This window comes from Perognathus longimembris, chromosome 7 (genome assembly GCF_023159225.1).
Source record: "Perognathus longimembris pacificus isolate PPM17 chromosome 7, ASM2315922v1, whole genome shotgun sequence".
Taxonomy (NCBI): domain Eukaryota; kingdom Metazoa; phylum Chordata; class Mammalia; order Rodentia; family Heteromyidae; genus Perognathus; species Perognathus longimembris.
In genome coordinates, this window is record NC_063167.1 from 33239874 (window position 1) to 33259212 (window position 19339).

At 40.6% G+C, this 19339-nt stretch overlaps 1 protein-coding gene across 8 annotated transcripts in view; it reads left to right on the forward strand.

Annotated features, from left to right (window-relative positions):
- The window catches only part of Elavl4 (ELAV like RNA binding protein 4), a 92619-nt gene that overhangs the window by 19171 nt on the left and 54109 nt on the right, over positions 1-19339 (forward strand). For 3 of the 8 annotated variants that reach the window (XM_048349909.1, XM_048349907.1, XM_048349908.1), the window contains exon 1: positions 15159-15167. The exons of the other annotated variants lie outside the window; for them this stretch is intronic. The gene's annotated coding sequence lies outside the window, so the exon portion shown is untranslated. Of the gene's footprint in view, positions 1-15158; positions 15168-19339 lie in introns of those variants that run through there. 8 annotated transcript variants of the gene reach the window in all.

The following is a 19339-nucleotide window of genomic DNA, read 5'->3' on the forward strand; positions in this document are numbered from 1 at the left end:
AGTCAGGGCCTACTTCTGAAAATCAGAAAATGACCAACTGCTGACTTTGGGAGCAGGAACGTGGAATATGGAGAACCTATACTATTAAATAGTCAACCCTAGAATGTAGCAGGAAATTGAATAACTGGGTTGGTATAGCTGGGCCCCATGGTGCTCAGCCTCTGAGGGAGAGGCTCTTTCCTATTTCTCTGTGTTAGGCTGTGAAATGGAATAAATAACCCAAGAAGGTCACTGGGGATTTAGCCAATCATTCAGCTAAGGACAGGATCAGCCAGGACATCTTGTCATGGAAGTCTGTAAGCTCTCCCTATGGCCTTATATAGGAGCCTGAACCTAGGACTCCTTTTTGTAAGACAATTCTACTGGTGAAGAGTTCACCCACTTTGAAGCCTGAGAAATAAGGCTTTTATTGTTTTTTTCCTTCTACTTATTGTGGTTTGGTCTTGGCAAAGACCTCAATTTCTTCATCTGTTAAATGGAATTTACTAATACCTTTCTTGAGGTTTCTTTAGATAATGAATTGAATTACTATGTTAAAGAGCCTATTTCTGATTCTGATATAAAGTAGGCAATTAATAAAGAGGGAGGGTTTAAAAAACTAGCTGAGTCTACTTACAGAGTACATTTTAGGTGCTGGTCATTTCTTTCAGGACTCACAAGGAGAGAAGATTTAGAGTGAAATATGAAAGCTAATTCCTATTCCATAGCTTTCAAAAAGGAAAGCAGATAATCTCAAAACGGAGGATATATCATCTCAGAAAGGATTGTGGATGCCAAAGGAAAATAAGATTGGATTTTCCCCAAGCCAGTGTGATAGAGACTGAAACTGACAGTCCCTATTACAAAGCTGTGTTGTCTCGCCATCCTGGGGTCACAGGCCCTTCGAGGCCCAAGGCTCTGTGAAGAAAAAGCACATGATAAAAGGGCTTTGGAGTCTGAAATCTTGTAAGGGCTTGGAGTTCAGTTCTTTCTTGTAATAAATTGAAGTATTTGCTTTGAAGTGGGGGGAGGGGTAGAGGGAAGGGACAATTTGATTTTCATAGCTCAGAAATATTCAGGGAAGGACTCCTTATTTACTAGAATTGTAAATCAACCTTCTAGATGCTCCAGTGTGAGCAACTGGGAAAATTTGTTTTAGAACAGAGACAGAAGCCTTTCTGTGATTTTTATCTCCTCTTACCACTGTGAATAGTATTCTATAAAACCAGATTCAATTATTGAGAAATAACAATTTGTTCTCACCCCCAAAGCTCCTTTTTTTTCATTAGCAATGTGTAGATTTAAATTTGTTTTAAAAACAAAACTCGCCAACAGACACACCTAGGAATAATTTTCCTAGCATTTGGCAGTACGTGTGTGTGTGTGTATGTGTGTGTGTGTGTGTATGTGCAAGGCCCTAGAGGAAGCCCTAAATATTTCCTTTCCCTTTTGTGGCTAGTGGCATGTTAGTACTGTGATTCTCTCAGAATTATCTGACCTTGTTCGCCACCAGTTCACATTTATTTTGGTCTTGATGCCTGTGTTGATCTAAAATACACAGAGCAGGAAGAGTACAGAAAAGGCTTAGAAAAAAGAACTTTACATTTTAGAACTACTTGCTTCTCAGCATGCCCAGAAGCCTGGGAGGTTGGAGGAGAAAAAAATAAAATAAGGAAGTATACGCTGTCACTGTGCTGTCTCCAGTAAACTCTCTGAGAATTCTGTGCCTGCCTCGTATTACTTAGCCTTTCAGTGAGGGTTGGTTGATGCTTTCTGTGTGTTTCATGATGAGAAGAAGAAATCAGCCAAAATTCAGACCTTAAGGAGCTTCCTCCCTCCCAGTCAATGGGGAGACGGATCAGGTAAAAGGAGACTCAAAGTGGAAGGGTGAAGACCAGAATGGGGGAGTCGGAGGAGGCATCTGAGGCTGTGTGGGTCAGTGAATCAGGTTCCAGAGAGTTTTGCAAAATGGCAGGGTTCATTAGATGGTAGTAACAGGAGCATTTCCCTGGACTCTATGCAGAGATGGAAGGGACATACTGCAGAAGGCATTCCGCTTATGGACTTGCCTTGTGGCATTTTGAAACTTTGTCTATTTACAAGCCTGTCTGCTAAACTCCCAAGGTGAATTCCTAGAGGGCAGGCAGGGATTGAGAGCCATGGAACTCAGTTATTTAACCATAATTATACATTTGATCTTTGCCACACTCTTATGGGCAACATTACCCTATTGACATTCCCTGTGGTTGCACTTGAAAAAACAGACAGAGTAGTTCAGTAACTTTTTCAAAGTCTACATAGCTGAACAGGAATGTGAGCCCAGTCAGATTCTAGTGAGTATATTCTTAACTACTAGGCTATGCAATCTATCTATCTATCTAATATCTATATGAATGCATATTTAAGTGCATTTTAACTGAATTAATGTAGAATAATTATACAATGATTTGCTGGTTCATATTTGTAATTTATTTTTAAAGAACTAATGTTCAGGCACAACTAGGTCTAATAATTGTTGCAGCAAATTGCTAAGAACTTACAATGACTTTGGTTTGTGTGACATATAGAAAGGCTCAGAGCCCAGTATGGTGGCACACACCTGTGATACCAACATCAGGAGACCCAGGCTAGCAGATAAGTTTGGGATCAGCTTAGATTACACAGCAAGTTCCAGACCAGCCTAGGCTCCAAGCCAGACATAAAAGAAAAGAAGCATAAAAGGGGATGGGGCAGGGAGGGGAAGGAAAGGGGGAAGGGGGAGGAGAAGGGGAGGGGAGGAAGGAAGGAGGGAATGGAGGGAAGGAGGAAGGAAGGAAGGAAGGAAGGAAGGAAGGAAGGAAGGAAGGAAGGAAGGAAGGAAGGAAGGAAAATTCTCATTAGTGGAAACGTTTCGTGGGACTCTTAACCTCAAAATGGTACTAGAGACCTAAGCCAGATTCAGAACCAAAGTGAAAATGAGCTGTGAGTTTAGCCTGAAACAGGGAGAAAACAGATGGAAAGAATGAGAAAATAAAGAAACAGAGCTGGAAAAGTGGCCTGACAAATGTACTCTTTGAGGACAGAGCTGTCCAGGAAGACAATAACGGTAAGAGCAATATAACTTTAAAAGGATGAAGTCCTCCTATTTTTAAATTGATTCTGAAGAGGAACCAGAAGAGAGGCTTCTGGTGAGAGGAGAGTGGCGAGGACAGGAAGGAGTCAGCTGTGGAACTCACAGTTCGATTATGAAGAAAGACAGGAAACTGAGGGCCTTTAGGCTTAAATAGAGGAGGAGCCAGGGTAGAGGGTAAGACATTTGCATATTTATTAAGCAGTCCTTGTCATAGATGTGATCTGGTAGTCAGAGGTGGTCAAGATTGGCCAGGCTGGACCTTTATATGACTTTAAAAAGTCATCGTTAAAAAATAAAAAATAAAAAAATAAAAAGTCATCGTTGCCTGGCAGCAGGTAACTTCATGTCCTGGCACAGGATACATGTCCATCCATCAGTCCTGTCCTGACTGGATCCCAAGATGGCGGCAAGGTGATTGCAGAAAGAACAGCTCACAGCAAAGGCAGATACAAAATGGAGGTAAAGATGCCAAGATTTTATGTGGTTTTCAATGAAGCTGTGGGCCTAAGTGAGGAGTCAGCGCTGCCAAAGCAGTTTCTAAGTTCTTTTTAGATACTCATTCCTGCTACTAATAAAACTCATACCTCTGCACTGGTTCTGCACTGCTCCCTGGGATTGCAAATGAATCAAATACAGCCCCTTGCCCTTAAGGACCTCAGGAAGACAGGAAGCTGTAGAATTTCCATGCAGTATGGTAAATGCTCTTAATGGGAATATGTACTGGGGACAAAGGAGACGGTGGGGGTGGGGGTGGGGGGGAACGATCCTCCAGCTTGATGGCAGAGAGAAGGGGCTTTCCAGGCCTAAGAAAGTACTTGTGCAGAGTAGCAAGGTTGCAAACAGTGTGCTGTGGTTTGTCATTGCCAGCTGTGGAAGGACATGACCTGGAATGTGCTTTTCAGGGTTTATAGAACTGGTGATGAGAAGAAGAAAGATAGTGTCTGTGAGGGAAGACCTCCGTTCAGAACCTAGCGCTGCACCCAGTGAACAGGGGATGGAGCTGTACCTTTTGTTTGCTTTTTAATGTTCAGTTCACTTGCCTGTAAAGTGCAAGTGCTAGCAAGGGAAGACCCCAGCCAGCTCTCTTGGTGTGTTTGTGAATAGTAAACAGGGTGATGAGTGTGACTATACCTGCAAAATCCCCTGAATCCAGCTTGTGATTTAATGAGTATTTATTTTGTAAGCAGAGGCTTTATAATGGCTTTGTAAGGGCTGCTGCTGCTTTTCTTTCACAGGAATAGCATTTTCTCTGTTATTTCTGTCCTACCAAGCCTTAGTCACTTCTTGCCATGCACTCTGCCATGTAGCTACTACTCAGGATCTACAGGGAGAAAAAAGCAGTCCAGGTAGAGTCTTAGAATGAGAATGACACTTGCTCTTCCTCACTGAGCAGGTCCTCAAAGAAGGCCAGAAGTGCCCTCTGCTATCAGCATTCAGAGCTGTAGTGCTCTGAAATTTCCCCTGAAAACATGAGGCTTCTCCTTGTGGAAAATTAAAAAAAAAAAAACACCAAAAAAAATATAACCACTGTACTTATTTACATTTGAAATATCTAGCCATTTCAGTGTGGAGGGATTTTCTTGAAAGAGCAAAGAATACCAGAAATTGTGATTGTGAACATAAAGAAAACAGTACTTTCATTATTTACTTTTTCGAGTTCAATCAGATCTTCTCCCTTTACTCCTTTGTCTTCCTATTTGCTGTTATTATGACAAGTTCTTGGTGAACGTTTATGAAGCATTGTGAAGATGGAGGTAGTAACTTCTGGCCTAGATGAGAGTAGGACTATTTTTGTATATGTTCCTGTACTGGACTGAAACTCATGGCCTTGCACTCAGCTTCCTTGGTCACCATTTGGGCCTGGTTTTTTGCTGGAACTGGCAATCAACGTTCCTCCATGGGCTGGCTTTGACTCTCCAGGTCTCGGTCTCCCATATAGCTAGAATTAAAGGCATGAGCCACAAATTTCTAGCTTAAGTGTCTCTTTTATATTTTAGAAACTAACTTTCAGGGATAAATATTACGATCCCTAAGGTCAGTCAACTTTGCCACCTGCAGCACATTGTACTGGGCATGTACTTGCAGAACATGAGGATTTGGGCATAGGAAATGAATGTGTATTGAATGTATTTTATGCTGTGTGCCAAGTTATGGACCAGATGCCTTCAGTTTGTTATTTTCAATCCTCACAATGAAGATAGAATGGCTCAGATCTTTCACAGAGTCTTAAATGACTAAATAAAGGTCAAGGTTGGAGCTGGCTTACAAACCCAGGTTGGATAAATTTCAAACCTTGTGTTCTTCCCATTTCACCAAGTAGTTTTGAAGTAATATCCCTCCTGTAACATCTATTTATTTGGCAGTATTTTCCAACTAGTAGAGAGTAGATACATTGGCTAGATTGTTTTAATCAGGTCAGATCATTTTTTTTTCTAGGACTACCAAGTTCTATTTTGTGCTTCTAGGAAGAGTTTTCTGACTTAATTTAAGAAAGGGCACAGGATTTTTTATTTTAGATTTGTGTTCATATTGAAGTTTTAGCTGAATGGCTGGATACCTACTTCCATCATGTAGAGTGACCATACTTTTTATTTCTGTGAATAGAAGAAATAACGATAGCTACTTAGCCAAGTTGTCTGAGGTTGCAGTGAAGTAATGCAGCAGACATCTTTCACCCTATAGATGAACTAGTTATGGCAGTCTTGAGAGGAACTAATGGTAATTGTTTGACTAAACATTCTCCTAGATAACCCAAAAGTACAGTTTAATCAGCATTACAACAGAATATCCATATATCAAGCATTTGCCTTTTCTGGCAGGGCCTTTGCAAAGCACTTAGTACACAGTTTTCCATTCCTTCATCTATGACATTATGTATTAATTACTCATTTACTTATTTATTTACTTCCTTGCAAAAGGGAACTCTTTTCCTCTTCCTTCATATTCCAGGCACTTAACATAATGGCTTTCTAGCCTATTGAAGAAATGGATTCCTGTCATAGAACTTAGCTTGCCTTTTGTTTCTTTGTATTGCTTTTCTTCTTGGAAGAGATTTGGTTTTCATTTAAGAATTTCTGTTGTGAGGAGGGGCTGTTCAAATGAAGCAACATAGTACCATTAATGCTTGTTAGCTTTTTAAAATATATATGGGCCTTTCTGGAATAAAAAGAATATACCTAGAACTGGAAGAGTTTATCAAGCCAACTTCTTGGCAGCTATAATTTCAAAGGACTAGGATCCCTCTCAAAGAAGTAAACTCTTCAGAGAAGAGTAAGAAGTATATGAAGCCTTAGCTCCATACACATGCCCAAAGTATTGTCAGGGACATAGTAAACCAGCCTTGAAAGAGTCTGATCTGAGGATTACTTATGACACAGTTTGAATTATAATACAAAGGTAATATTTTGGAAACTTTACGTATGTGTATAAAAGTCTCATTATTTGTGAATTTTAAAAGTCAGTGTGACTCTTGCCCAATTAGTGGGGCTTCCAACGCATATTTTGAAAAGAACAAAAGCTTGTTTGTGAGGACAAAAATATTATTTAGTCGCTGTTATAATTAAAGTTTTATTTTTATAAAGCAAATCATTAAACATATGGTAGAAAGGTTTTTTTTAAAAAAAATAGAACAATGAAGAGATTGAGAGTATAAAAAATACATAAGCTACATTTAGAAGTAAGGTTGGTATTTACCACACAAAAAAATGCCCTGGTGTCCTAATGTTCTTTACATGTGGGGCCATGGATTTGGCATCCTTTTTCCTACCAGTATTCAAACGAGAGATGCTAGGAATTTCTAGATTCTGTGTCCATAAAACAAGAACAAACCTTCACACACAGAACAGGGACTATAATGTGATATTGTCACAACAAAGAATTTGCTTCAAAGCAGACAAATATCCTTATACTTGTAACTTCCTTCCCTCCCTACTTCGCTTTTTGTTCATGAAATTTTGATAAATAATGCATTAGAAGAATCTCCATGAGAGGGGGGGTGGGGCATACTGTGGAATGCCGCTTGATAACGCCATACACACACGGCGTCCTTGAAGATGGAGCACAGAACAGAGATCGGGGGAATTTTGGCAGCTGCAGTTGGGAAAATAAATGGCTGTTGGTTGTGTGATTGGGCAGATCCAGAAAGCAGGCTCCTGCTCAAACCATGTAATTAAGAAAAGTGGGAGCTTTTGTCCAAGTGCAGAATGTTCATAATATCAGAATTTGTCAGCAGGAGCTTTTAGAACAGATCAGTACTTTCCACTTCCTGATTTTTCTTATAAATCATCTTCTCTCCTGCTGTCTTCATGAAGGTTGCTTCCAGGGGACCGGCAGACTTGGTACTGTAACCTTGCTAATTCACAGTGATTTAGGTGACGGGGAGATGGAACCAGAGACTGTTTCAAGAAATACAATTTTTATTCATTTGGGCTCCCATATGTCCTCTAGCATAGGAACAAACAGAGTGTGGCCAAGAAGACATTCTGCAGGATGACTCTGGGGAGGAGAGAGAATCATTTTTTAATACTGTAGCTCCAAACTGGCTTGAAGGACTTGACACTGTCTTTATGCTTTTAAAAAATAACTTCCTTTCAGATTACAAAAGTGCTATATTCTCACTTTAAAAACAAGACCAAAAAATGGTAAAATAAAGATGGAGTAAAGTATACTAATCAACTATCATCCTACCATTTGTGGCTAGCATTTTTTTTAATTTTTCCTTCCTACTATATGTATGTTTCTATAATTGAGATAATCAATTTCTGTCCCTTCTTTTTCTTTTTTTTTTTTTTTTTTTTTTTTTTTTTTTTGGCCAGTCCTGGGCTTGGACTCAGGGCCTGAGCACTGTCCCTGGCTTCTTCCCGCTCAAGGCTAGCACTCTGCCACTTGAGCCACAGCGCCACTTCTGGCCGTTTTCTGTATATGTGGTGCTGGGGAATCGAACCTAGGGCCTCGTGTATCCGAGGCAGGCACTCTTGCCACTAGGCCATATCCCCAGCCCCTCTGTCCCTTCTTTTTCTACATTGATCACACAGATTTTCTTCTGTTATAAAAGTACAACATAGCCAGACACTGGTGGCTCATGCCTGTAATCCTAGCTCCTTAGGAGGCTGAGATCTGAGGAATGTCATTCAAAGCCACCCCAGGCAGGAAAGGCCATGAGACTCTAATCTCTAAATAACCACCAAAAAAAGCCAGAATGGATCTGTGACTAAAGTAGTTGAATGTTAGCTTTGAGCAAAAAAGCTCAGTGCCTAGGCCCTGAGTTCAAGCCCCAGGATAAGTGCAATACACATCTATACATGATTTTAGCAATTGCAAAATACCATATCTAAAACTGTATTGTAGGGGCTGGGGATATGGCCTAGTGGCAAGAGTGCTCGCCTTGTATACATGAGGTCCTGGGTTCAATTCCCCAGCACCACATACACAGAAAATGGCCAGAAGTGGCGCTGTGGCTCAAGTGGCAGAGTGCTAGCCTTGAGCAAAAAGAAGCCGGGACAGTGCTCAGGCCCTGAGTCCAAGGCCCAGGACCGGCCAAAAAAAAGAAAAGAAAAAAAACTGTATTGTAAGTTCTTCAACCATCGTATAACTCATTATTTTGGAGTCTCTTCTGAGTTTCAGAATAGACTATTGGGTTCAGGAATAGGAAGATAGAATACAGAAAGCCTGTGCCAGTTTCTTTCTACCCATAATGGTAAGAAAGACCACTTTGTTGGCAGTTACAACTCTTGAATTTCTCTTTTCTGTGTAAGCATGTCACCCATCAGAGATGATTCTCAGCCATGCATGATCGTACACACTGTAGTCTCAACACTTGGGAGGCTGAGGGAGGAAGATTATGAGTCTGAGGCCAGCTTTGGCCTGCCCAGCAAGTTTCTGGCTAGCCTGTCAAAAAAAAAAAAAAAAAAAAAAAAAAGATACACATCTCTCAGATCCAAGTGCTCACCAACATGAAATTTAATGGAGTCTACTTTTACTTGCCTATTCTACCTTTCCAGAAAAGTCCCAGAAAAAAGGAGGAGTGCCTAACCCACTCTAAGAGGCAGTATAATAGATGAAATTCTCTTAGCATCAAAAAGCCCTTCTTTGTAGTGCTGAGGTGTGTGTGTGTGTGTGTGTGTGTGTGTGTGTGTGTGTGTGTGTGTGTGAAAAAGAGAGGGGAAGAAGATAAAGAAGGAAAGAAAGGAAAAAGAAAATGAAGCAAGAAGGAAGGAAATAATGAAGGAAGGGAAGAAGGAAGAGAGAGAGGGAGGGAGGAAGGAAGGGAGGGAGGAAGGAAAGAAGGAAGGAAGGAAGGAAGGAAGGAAGGAAGGAAGGAAGGAAGGAAGGAAGGAAGGAAGGAAGGAAGGAAGGAAGGGAACCTGACACTGAAGTTTTCCTTTTTACTAATAGACATGAACACAGGCAAAGAGGCTGTGTGACTTGTCCATAGTATCATTTACCATGACTACTTATACATACATTGAGATGATGAGAATTGTTGTATTTCATTCAGTATGTTTACCTTCCGAATGCCCTAAATAACCTCTCTTTTGAATTGTACAATTGGAAGAGCCATTGGCATTTTACAATTCCTCTTGAAAAAGGAGGTTCTCAGCACAGATTTTTCTAGGGCCTCCCTCTACTCCATTGTTGCTCATCTCCTCATCCTCTAGGAAAACAAATATTGATTTTATATATATATATATACATAGATTAGAGAAACTTAATATAGGTGCATACCAAAGGTAGAGATTTGTTTTCTTTTTTACAGCTAAATTTCTATGCATTTACTCACTGTCTGAGCTACTAGCCAAGGCATTGTGTAAATATATGATACTTATGTTTACATGGATTGTGCCATTGGCTATTGCTTATGCATTTATTCAGAAGATAAATCCGACTTAATCAGTCTGTGTTCAGTTTTTCCAGTGATTCATTAACTGCTCTTTGTGTGGAAGATGATGATAACATATTTACTTTCACAACCGGTTCCCACCCAACAGGTACTGTAGCTTATCATTAGGTACTTAGGTTATTTTATCTACATTAAACATTCAGAGTTCAGAAGGGCTTAGTGGGTAGGATGATGAAAGAAATTGCTTTCCAGTTTATTTATTTTTATTGTGCTAATATCTTTGCAGGAAACTGGAGCTTGTTCACAAAAAATAATTGTATGTATATTTAAATATTTGTCATTTTAAAAATAACAACTTTAACAAAGAAATCTTGTTGGAACTTTGAGGTTATCTTGTTTTATTGATCATTTTGGAGAAGAGAGCTAAATTGGAGGAAATGGAAACCTCATTTGTATAATGAGCCAGGTGATCAAGCTGTCCCTCCCTTCTAAAGAGTTTGCCAAAATAAAAAAGGTCTGATATACTCACTGCCTTACATATAAAACTGTAACCCCTCTGTACATCACCTTGACAATAAATAAAAAAAAATTTTAAGTCTGAGAAAAATCAGATACCCAAGATTTTTTATCAGCATTGTGCCAGAATGGACACACTAGGAAATCCTTTCAGACTCAAAGTGAGACTGCAAAGCAGTGCTATGACACGTAAAGGAGGCTAGTATTTTATTTAAGAGAAGAAATGTGCATGGCCTATCCAGGGAAAATAATTAAAAACTTGGATTTTGGTGAATTTGTGAATTATGCCTAAGAGAAATTAAATTTTGATTATGCTTTTCATATCTATGCTGGCCTTGCTTTTTAAAAGTATTGATGCCTCTTGTTCTCTCTAGTGGCTCCCGGTATTCTAAAAGCATTGACGATCTCCACTGAGAATACTTTTTGCTATGCCTGGTGCTCATCTCCAGTGAAGATGGTATCTCATAGGAGGGGCTTCTTGAGCTTCCCTCCCCCATACAGACAGCGTTTGTTTAGGACAGAGGCATTTATGAGACTGCCAGCTCAGAATGGCATAGGGTGACTCTGGATGTATTCAGTTTATGTGCTTTGGATGAGAAGAGGAAATCATTAGGAAAAATGCAGATGAATTACTTTTTTTAAAAGGAGTGTGTACAATTGGTTGTGATTAATTATTTGTTTACCTGCCCTTCTGTGCCATCCTCTCAGCTTGAACCCAAGATTAAAGCAGGGACCAGATTGCTTTTGTTTCCCCAATTCCGACAACAATGCCTTGGCCTCTAATCACATTCAATAAACTTGTGTTGAATCAAATACACTTGTCTTAAGGATATGCTGAGAATTTATTACCACCTAACTTCCTAGAGTAAATAGGTCTTTCAGCTTATTTGTGCGTCTGCCCAAAGGTATTATTAAACTGTCAAAGTTTTCCCCCTGTTGTAATTAATGTTTTTTCTAGAGTGTTCTAGCTACCAGAATAACCTGAATGGCTTAGGGGACCTGGATTGGCCTCTCCAGCAAGGATCCCCTATTCCGGGGGTCTTTGTGAGTCATGATGTGAAACTTGATGGGAGATGGGTGTTGCCAAACCTCCTTTTCCTGGAGTGATCCAATCATCCATCTCAGCCCTTCCTCTTGAGCCCCATTAATAACATGTGACTCTACCACAGTTGAGTCACAAGTGGGAATGTGTTGCACTTAGAAAAAAAAATTAACCTCAAGGGACTGGAGCAAATTTAAGCCTCTTGGGGGGTGGGGGGAAAGAAAGAAAGGAGAAGAGAGTGGATATTTTATGAACTGGTGGAAGAAACTTTAAAGAAATTGGGAAGCTGAACAGCCCTTTTCTTGGTATCTTTTAAGGAGCAAGAAAAAAAAGAGTGAGGAATTATTCCTAAAAATAAGGTCTATCTTCAGGAACACAAAGCCTGCTGTGTAATTTTCTAACTTTGGGGATTTGTTTTTCAGGCTTTTTAAAAGGCGGGTGAGATGCAGGAGTCTGGGCTGTTCCGCCAGAGTGTAACATACTGCATGTCAGAATTTTATAAGGGTTAAGTGGGAAATGCCTACAAAGAGAATTAGGACTTTTATTTTTGTTCTCATGAATAATTTAAATCTATTTCTTTAATGGTTTGATTCAGTGACTGCCCTCAGTAAACATTATTCCTCATGCTCTTGGGAGTGCTTGCTCTGTTACATAAGGGTTAGCCTTTATATATAAATTTTCAAAAGCCCTCTGAATCTTAGAAATACTCATTAAAATATTTAATAAGGGGTGTGTGTGTGTGTGTGTGTGTGTGTGTGTGTGTGTGTGTGTGTGTGTTCGAGGGACATACCCGAGATGTGTCTCCTCTCAGTATAATGCCTGTGCGTCTTTCTAGTTTCTTGGACTGTTGACATTTAAGGAGGTTTGAAAGTCCAAGCAGGGAGTATTTGAAAAAGAAACCTTATATTCTTGTGACCTTCTGTGATTCTTTCATCTTGATGTTTTGGCATAAGTGGAGCCAGGGAGACCACACCTGCACCAGACAAGCAGAGGCTGAGGACTGCTGAGAGCAAGGTGGTGGGTGCGCAGGGCCCCTGCACTGGACTCCCAAGGCCTGAATGACAGGAGTGAGTTCTACCTAACATTCGAACCTTTTATTTGTCTCATGAACTAAATCCCCAAAGTGTAAAGTAGGTTAAGATAACAGAAATGCCAAACAATAAACTTATTGTCAGGCTGCCATTTTTATGGACAATACTAGAGCAAGGGCACCCTAGGGTACGACTGGCAAGATTGATGAGTTAACTGGAGCATCACCTTGGATGTGGCACATGGGGGCCCTAAGACAATGACTGACCTTAGCAGTCCTGGAACCCCAGCCCCACAAAGTGAGCAAATCAAAGCCAATGATGAGTGGAGGATGGAGAAAGGTTTAAAGAATGCATGAGTTGTTGGAAGAAATATTAAAGAGGCTATATATACATTTTAATACTTTACTCTCTAAGTATACTTTTAGGTTTTTAGAATAATCTTGCTTATTATACTGCAAGGACTTTCCTGGCCACTGTTGCATTTTCATTGCCCCCCTCTGATATGTAGAACTTTTGGCACTATGTGGTTTATTAACAGATGAATACATTCTAAGAGCAAAACGTTATGTGAAAAGAATGATTTGGGATGGAAAGAAAGATTTTTGCCCTTTGATTAATTTGCTACTCCTAGCTTTTCTCATCTAACTCCCAACCTAGTGTGGTATGTATTCACTTTTACCTTTTTCCAGTTCTCTTATAGTATCATTCATCCCTAACATCTGTGGAGAGATTACCATGCCAGCAAAGTGCTGAGGGTCCCCTTTTCATAGTCTCTCTCAGCCTTCATGACAGGTCTGTGAAGGCAGGTACCGTGGGAATGCCAGTAGGACCAAAGGCTGCCCCCAAACTATTAGATTCTTCCATCTTGCTGGTGATTCCTTCAGTGAAGGTGAGGTGAGAGAGTGGAGGGGCCCAGTGCAGGCAATGGACACTATGCAATGTCAGTCTGCTTAATCGTTCTCACCATCCTAGCGTGGCGAGTAGGGTAATGGGAGGTAGGTGGAGGAGATAGGCTGAAACAGGGTTCTAAATGTCCCTAGCAAAAACATTAAAAGGCTGTGAATCTACATGAAAGTGCTCCAAAAGGGTCACAGCCTTAAATGGGAAGGGTCTATTTGAGGGCTTTTGATATGGAAACAAAAGATTGGCTTTTCTGGGGGCAGAAAGGGCCAAGGCATTCAACAGACTTTTTACTGGGCCCCATGCCAGAGGAAGGTTCAACCCTCCAGCTTGAAATAAGAGACAAAATGTAGATTGATTGACGCCAGGGGCTAGGGTTTGAGGGAAATGGGCAATTGTTGTATGAGGGATATAGTTTCAGATGTGCAACATGAAAAGAATGCCAGAGATAGATGTTGATAGGTATTATATACCAACATACATATATATATATATATATATATATCTCCACTAAATTGCATGCTTAAAATAGCTAAGATAACTGATTTTATGTTTTCTACCACAACAGAAGAAATTAAAGTCTGCTTTTGAAATAATATCTAAATGTATACTTGGCATAAACAGCTACTCAGTAAGTAACTGGTAACTTGCCTGTTCTAGCCTCTTTTATTATATAGAAAATCGAGGCTGGCTGGGCACTGTGGCTCATACTTATAATCCTAGCTACTCAGGAGACAGAGATCAGGAGAACCACAGTTCCTAGGTCTCCAGGCTAGCCCAGACAAAAAGTTAGCAAGACTCCATCTCAACAAGGAAGTCGAGTATGATGATTGACAACTGTAATCCCAGTTTCTCTGGTGGCATAGGTAGGAGGATCATGGACTAAGGCTAGCCTGGGGAGGCAGGGGGGAGGCGGGGGGGGGGCAATTAAGAACAACAAAAGCAAAAATGGGTTAAGAGTAACTTAAGTGGTAGAGTGCCTGCCTTGCAAACCTTGAGACTCTGAATTCAAACCCAGTATTTCCAAAAAATGGGAATGACACTATTTTGTAGGCTTATATTTCACAGGGTAGTTCAGGAAGCCCAGTGAGCTATTGGACTTATGTGGACTTCCATTCATTCATCAGTCTGGTATCCAGAACCTACAGGTGGTTGGTCAGGCCTTAGTGTATATCGTTGATGGATACCATCGTTATAAAAAGTGTGATCTCTTGCTGTGGGCCTCACAGCTCAGGCCTCTGCTCTCTATGAACTGTGAAACGGTGCACATAGGATTATCTGAGGGTACAGGTGTCTTCCCCGCCTCTATCCAGTGTATGCCATGGCCCTCGCTCCATAGCCCAAGAACCTCAAAAGCAAATGTTTATCCAAATGGCCATTTGGATATGCTGTCACTGGAGGACACAAGCGAAATACCTGTGGACCTGGGCTGCAGCCAATCTCAACCTCTAAGTCAGGATGTGACCATGGGCAAATCGTTGCTGTCTTCTGGGCTTCCTCTTCCTCATATTAAAACTATGGAGTTGGCTCTGATTCCCTACTGTGCTCTGATATCTGTTGTGTACCATACTGTGGACTCATGGTCAGCTTATTTCTTTCTTTATCTCTCTTTTCCCAGGGCCTAACACAGTGCCCGGCATACCTAGCCTCCATCTCTATTTATCTCATATACCCAGATCTAGCCAGTGCAGAAATAAGCCCTTTTAAAATAACAACTATGCATACAACTTGGCACGTTTAAGAAATAGAGTTAACAGTACCATGAGCTGATATAAAAACCCTGGATTGTGGCAACTGAGGTGCCGTGAATGGCAGAGAAAGTTAGCGTACCCCCCAACACACCACACACACACACACACATGCGCGTGCGACGCACGCACACACACACACACACACCCCTCAGAAGTACCGTGAGAAAAGGGCTGGTGCAGCCTCTGCTCTCCTTACCTCCCTTCTGCAGAAATAAACAGTAACAACCCCGGTGATGATCTGGCAGCTGCATGTCTGAGGCCCTCCCTCTTGCTTTTGTTATATGTTTTGCAGAAAAGAGTGGTGGGAGGGGTGAGGTTAATGTGTTGAGTGTGAGTAATTAGTCATTCAAACCATCGACATTTACAATGACAGGATTTGAGTGCCTCCGTTATTGTGCACTGCTCTAATAGTTTATCCCTGAAATTTTCTGCCTGTATAATGTTTCTTAAAATATATCAGGAGAACATAAAAGATTTAATGTAGTGCTTTGTACAACCATTAGGCTTTGAAGTCAACTGAACCACCTCAATGCTCCATCCTAGTTGCTGACTGCAATTTTCTTTCTTGTCGTTCAGAAGAGAGAAGGAGAGGGCAAGGGAGGGGTTTGGAATCTGGTCAGCTGCAAAGTTGGCTGTGAGTCCCACACAGAATGTTTCATTAATGTACATATGCACACTTGAGGCACTGACATATTTATTTACAATGAAGATTAGGTGGTTAGAATATCAAAGGCATTAGCCTGAGGAAGTAAGTGTTCTGCTTTTGTCCAGCCAGTCTCTGAGCTTATTGGAGAAAGGGCTTCCTACAACTGCTTTGTTCCCCAAATAGACAATACAGGTATCCTCTGTATTGGATCCTTATGCATCCAATATCTTCATCTATTAGCAGCTTCTTTCATCTTCTAGACAATGTTCTAAAATCTCCTTGGTTATATTTTCATGGCATATTTGATGCTGATGTTTTGAATTTCTGACTTGTGTTTTTCCCAAGCCTGTGTGGCATTGTGGAAGGCATCCATCAGACCAGTGAGGGGACTTATTATAGGATGTATATGGACATGTTTGCAAGTGTTTCTCAGCTTTCAAACTATACATTTTGAGAAAACTGGATGTATGCATGATGTCTGTGTTTATCAGTTCTTTCTAATACATGAAGGATAACCAACTGTATAGTGTATATGTGTAGAGACAAGAGGGCTCCATCTCACCACACAAGAACATGAGCTGTTGGTAGCTACAGCTTGTTGAAGTAGACCTGGGTGGTGAACACTACATCTCATGTCTCTTGAAAGAAAGTGTTGTCTCATCTTGAGCTAGCTCTCAACTCTGGTAGTTCACATAAGTTAAGATGCCCACATAGGATGTAAGGAGATTCAGAAGCCGATTGAGAAATAGATTGTGCTTTGTTGTAAGCCTCCGTACTTCCAGAGCCTTCCAGGAACAGGTAAACCTGGAAGATGTTCACATGGACAAGTGCTGGCTTTTGCCACATTGTCTGTAACATGAGCATTCAGAAAACTTCCAACAGTTTCTGTCCCAGCCAATCTCACCATGCCTAAGTGTGATATTCTTTCTTCTACATACTCCATCATTTGAACCAAAACAGCTTTCTAGCACAGGATTTTTTTTTTAGCTATCTGTGGGAGGCCACTGAAGAATGGTAACCTGAGAAAGGTGATAAGCAAAACTGAAGCTCTATAGATGGTAGGTTTGGTGGGGGAATTGGATAGAGGGTAAGAGTGACAGTAAATCAAAGTGCAGTGGATGGTTCTGCCAGCCAGGCCTCCAGAAAGCACACATTCTGATTTTCAGGTTTCTTACTGAGTTGGTCATACTTTCTGTGTTTGTTGACTGCACAGCTGGTTTGTAGAAGCAATAAGAGGACAGCAAACAGAGGCTCTGCCCAAACTCTGGAGGCCCAGCTCCCTTCCCTCCTGATTTTTTTTTCCTTGACTCTTATCTGTAGTGCAGAGTAGCTGAATAAGGTTTCTGGGTTTCATTTCTATCAATTCTGAGGAGAGCTTGAAGTAGGATTCTTCTCAGAAGCTTTTTGCTCTCTCCTTGCTGTCTGGACCAGCCATCTGGAATCCTACAGTTGACCTGAAGCCAAGAAGAAAGTTCTGGTGATGTGAGAAGTGGAGCCACTTAAGTTGCTTACATGATGGTAAAGAACCTTAGATGCTCACCATCTTCTCAATTTGCTTTACAGCATTTCCCTGGCTCTTCTCAAGACTTCATGTCTTTGTTTTGGTTTCATTTCCCATGTGTAACCATCAAAAGATGAAACAGTGATACTACCTGTGTGGAGAATGATGAGAAAGAATAGCTATGCTGCCTCTAGAAAGTTTGTGTTCTAGACACTTCTTATACATCAACTCTCACCCTAAAAAATGACATTGTGTGTCAGGTTTTATTCTATGAAGTTTTGAAGAATAGGAAGGGAAACTCAGAGTATTGAAATACTATATATGAGGTCACATGACAAAAGTACTAGAATCTTAAGGCTACTATTGTTTTGACCAAAGAAAAATTTTTCATTTTTTTAAACCATGCCACTCTACCTCAAATAAAAATGTAAGTACAAACAAAGCTGAAAACCAATCTCCAAATATAGATGGAGCAACTGGAACTTGCATTCTCTACTGGTAGGAGTGTAAATTGATACAACCACTTTGAAAAACGTGTTCACATTATCGACTAAAGTTGAACATCTCTCTCTCTCTATATATATATATGTATATATGACCTAAAAATTGGTATTTTAGCAATATACTGAACAGAAATGTATGGGCACCAAAAGACATATGCATAGTGGTTATAAAAGCAATATCTATCTACAATGATTCAAAGTAGGGGCTGGGAATATGGCCTAGTGGCATAGGGTAACCTAGTGGCAGAGTGCTTGCCTAGCTTAGATGAAGCCCTGGGTTCGATCCTCAGTACCACATATACAGAAAAAGCCAAAAGTAGCACTATGGCTCAAGTGGTAGAGTGCTAGCCTTGAGCAAAAGAATCCAGGGTCAGTGCTCAGCATCTGAGTTCAAACCCCAGGACTGGCAAAAAAAAAAAAAAAAAAAAAAAAAAAAAAAAAACCTAGGCAATGATTCAAAGTGGAAAACATGGCTATGTTTACACACCATGGAATTCTCTGAGGCAATGGACAATAATAACCCACTGTAAGAACCCATTGTACGTGTAACAACATAGATGATACTTCAGATAATGTGAAAGGGCACCAAAAGCATACCTATAGTATGATTCCAAGCAAGTCTATGTGTTAAAAGTCAATATCATGTTCCATTGGTGAGAGGTGATTTAAATGCTAGAGGAAAGCATATGAGGAAGATTTCTGGGCCAGAAATATGGTCTAGTGGCAAGAGTGCTTGCCTCATATACATGAAGCCCTGGGTTCAATTCCTCAGCACCACATATATAGAAAAGGCCAGAAGTGGCACTGTGGTTCAAGTGGCAGAGTGCTAGCCTTGAGCAAAAGAAGCCAGGGACAGTGCTTAGGCCCTGAGTTCAAGCCCCAGGACTGGCAAAAAAAAAAGAAGAGGAAGATTTCTGTGGGGCTAATCATGTTGTATGCCATCATATGAAAGATAGTTACCTGCATGTGTTCACTTTGTAAGCATTCTTTTGGACTGGAGACTTAAGACTTGTATACTTTACTGCATACATATTATATTCAGTGAAAATGCTTTTATCACAGAAGTTTTCTGAGCAGCCAAATAGTAATAATATGGAAGCTACTAATTATCAGATAACCTTCTGTGCCTTGGTTTTCCTGGTCTAAAAGTCCTGATTGACTTCTTGCTGAGAGTAAGTAAGAAAAGTGATTGGCAGTGTGACTCTAAGAACTATCAATGAGTGTGGTTGTTTTCACCACTGTTCAGCCACTATGCCTATGGTTGTGTCACTATATCCTTTTCACAATTTCACTAAGCAAATGGCATTGTTCTCATTTTTCTAGTGAGGGAAATTGAGGCTCCTAGAGTTAAATCCTTTGCCAGACATCACACCAATAGTGAGTGGCAGAGCATCATTCTCTTCCAAGGAGTTGATAATTCCAGTGGAGATGGAAACTGTATCACGACAGATGACTAGGGGATTATAATGAGATACAATGAAAAGCTGAGACTGAAGGGCTGCATCGAGGCAGGAAACCTG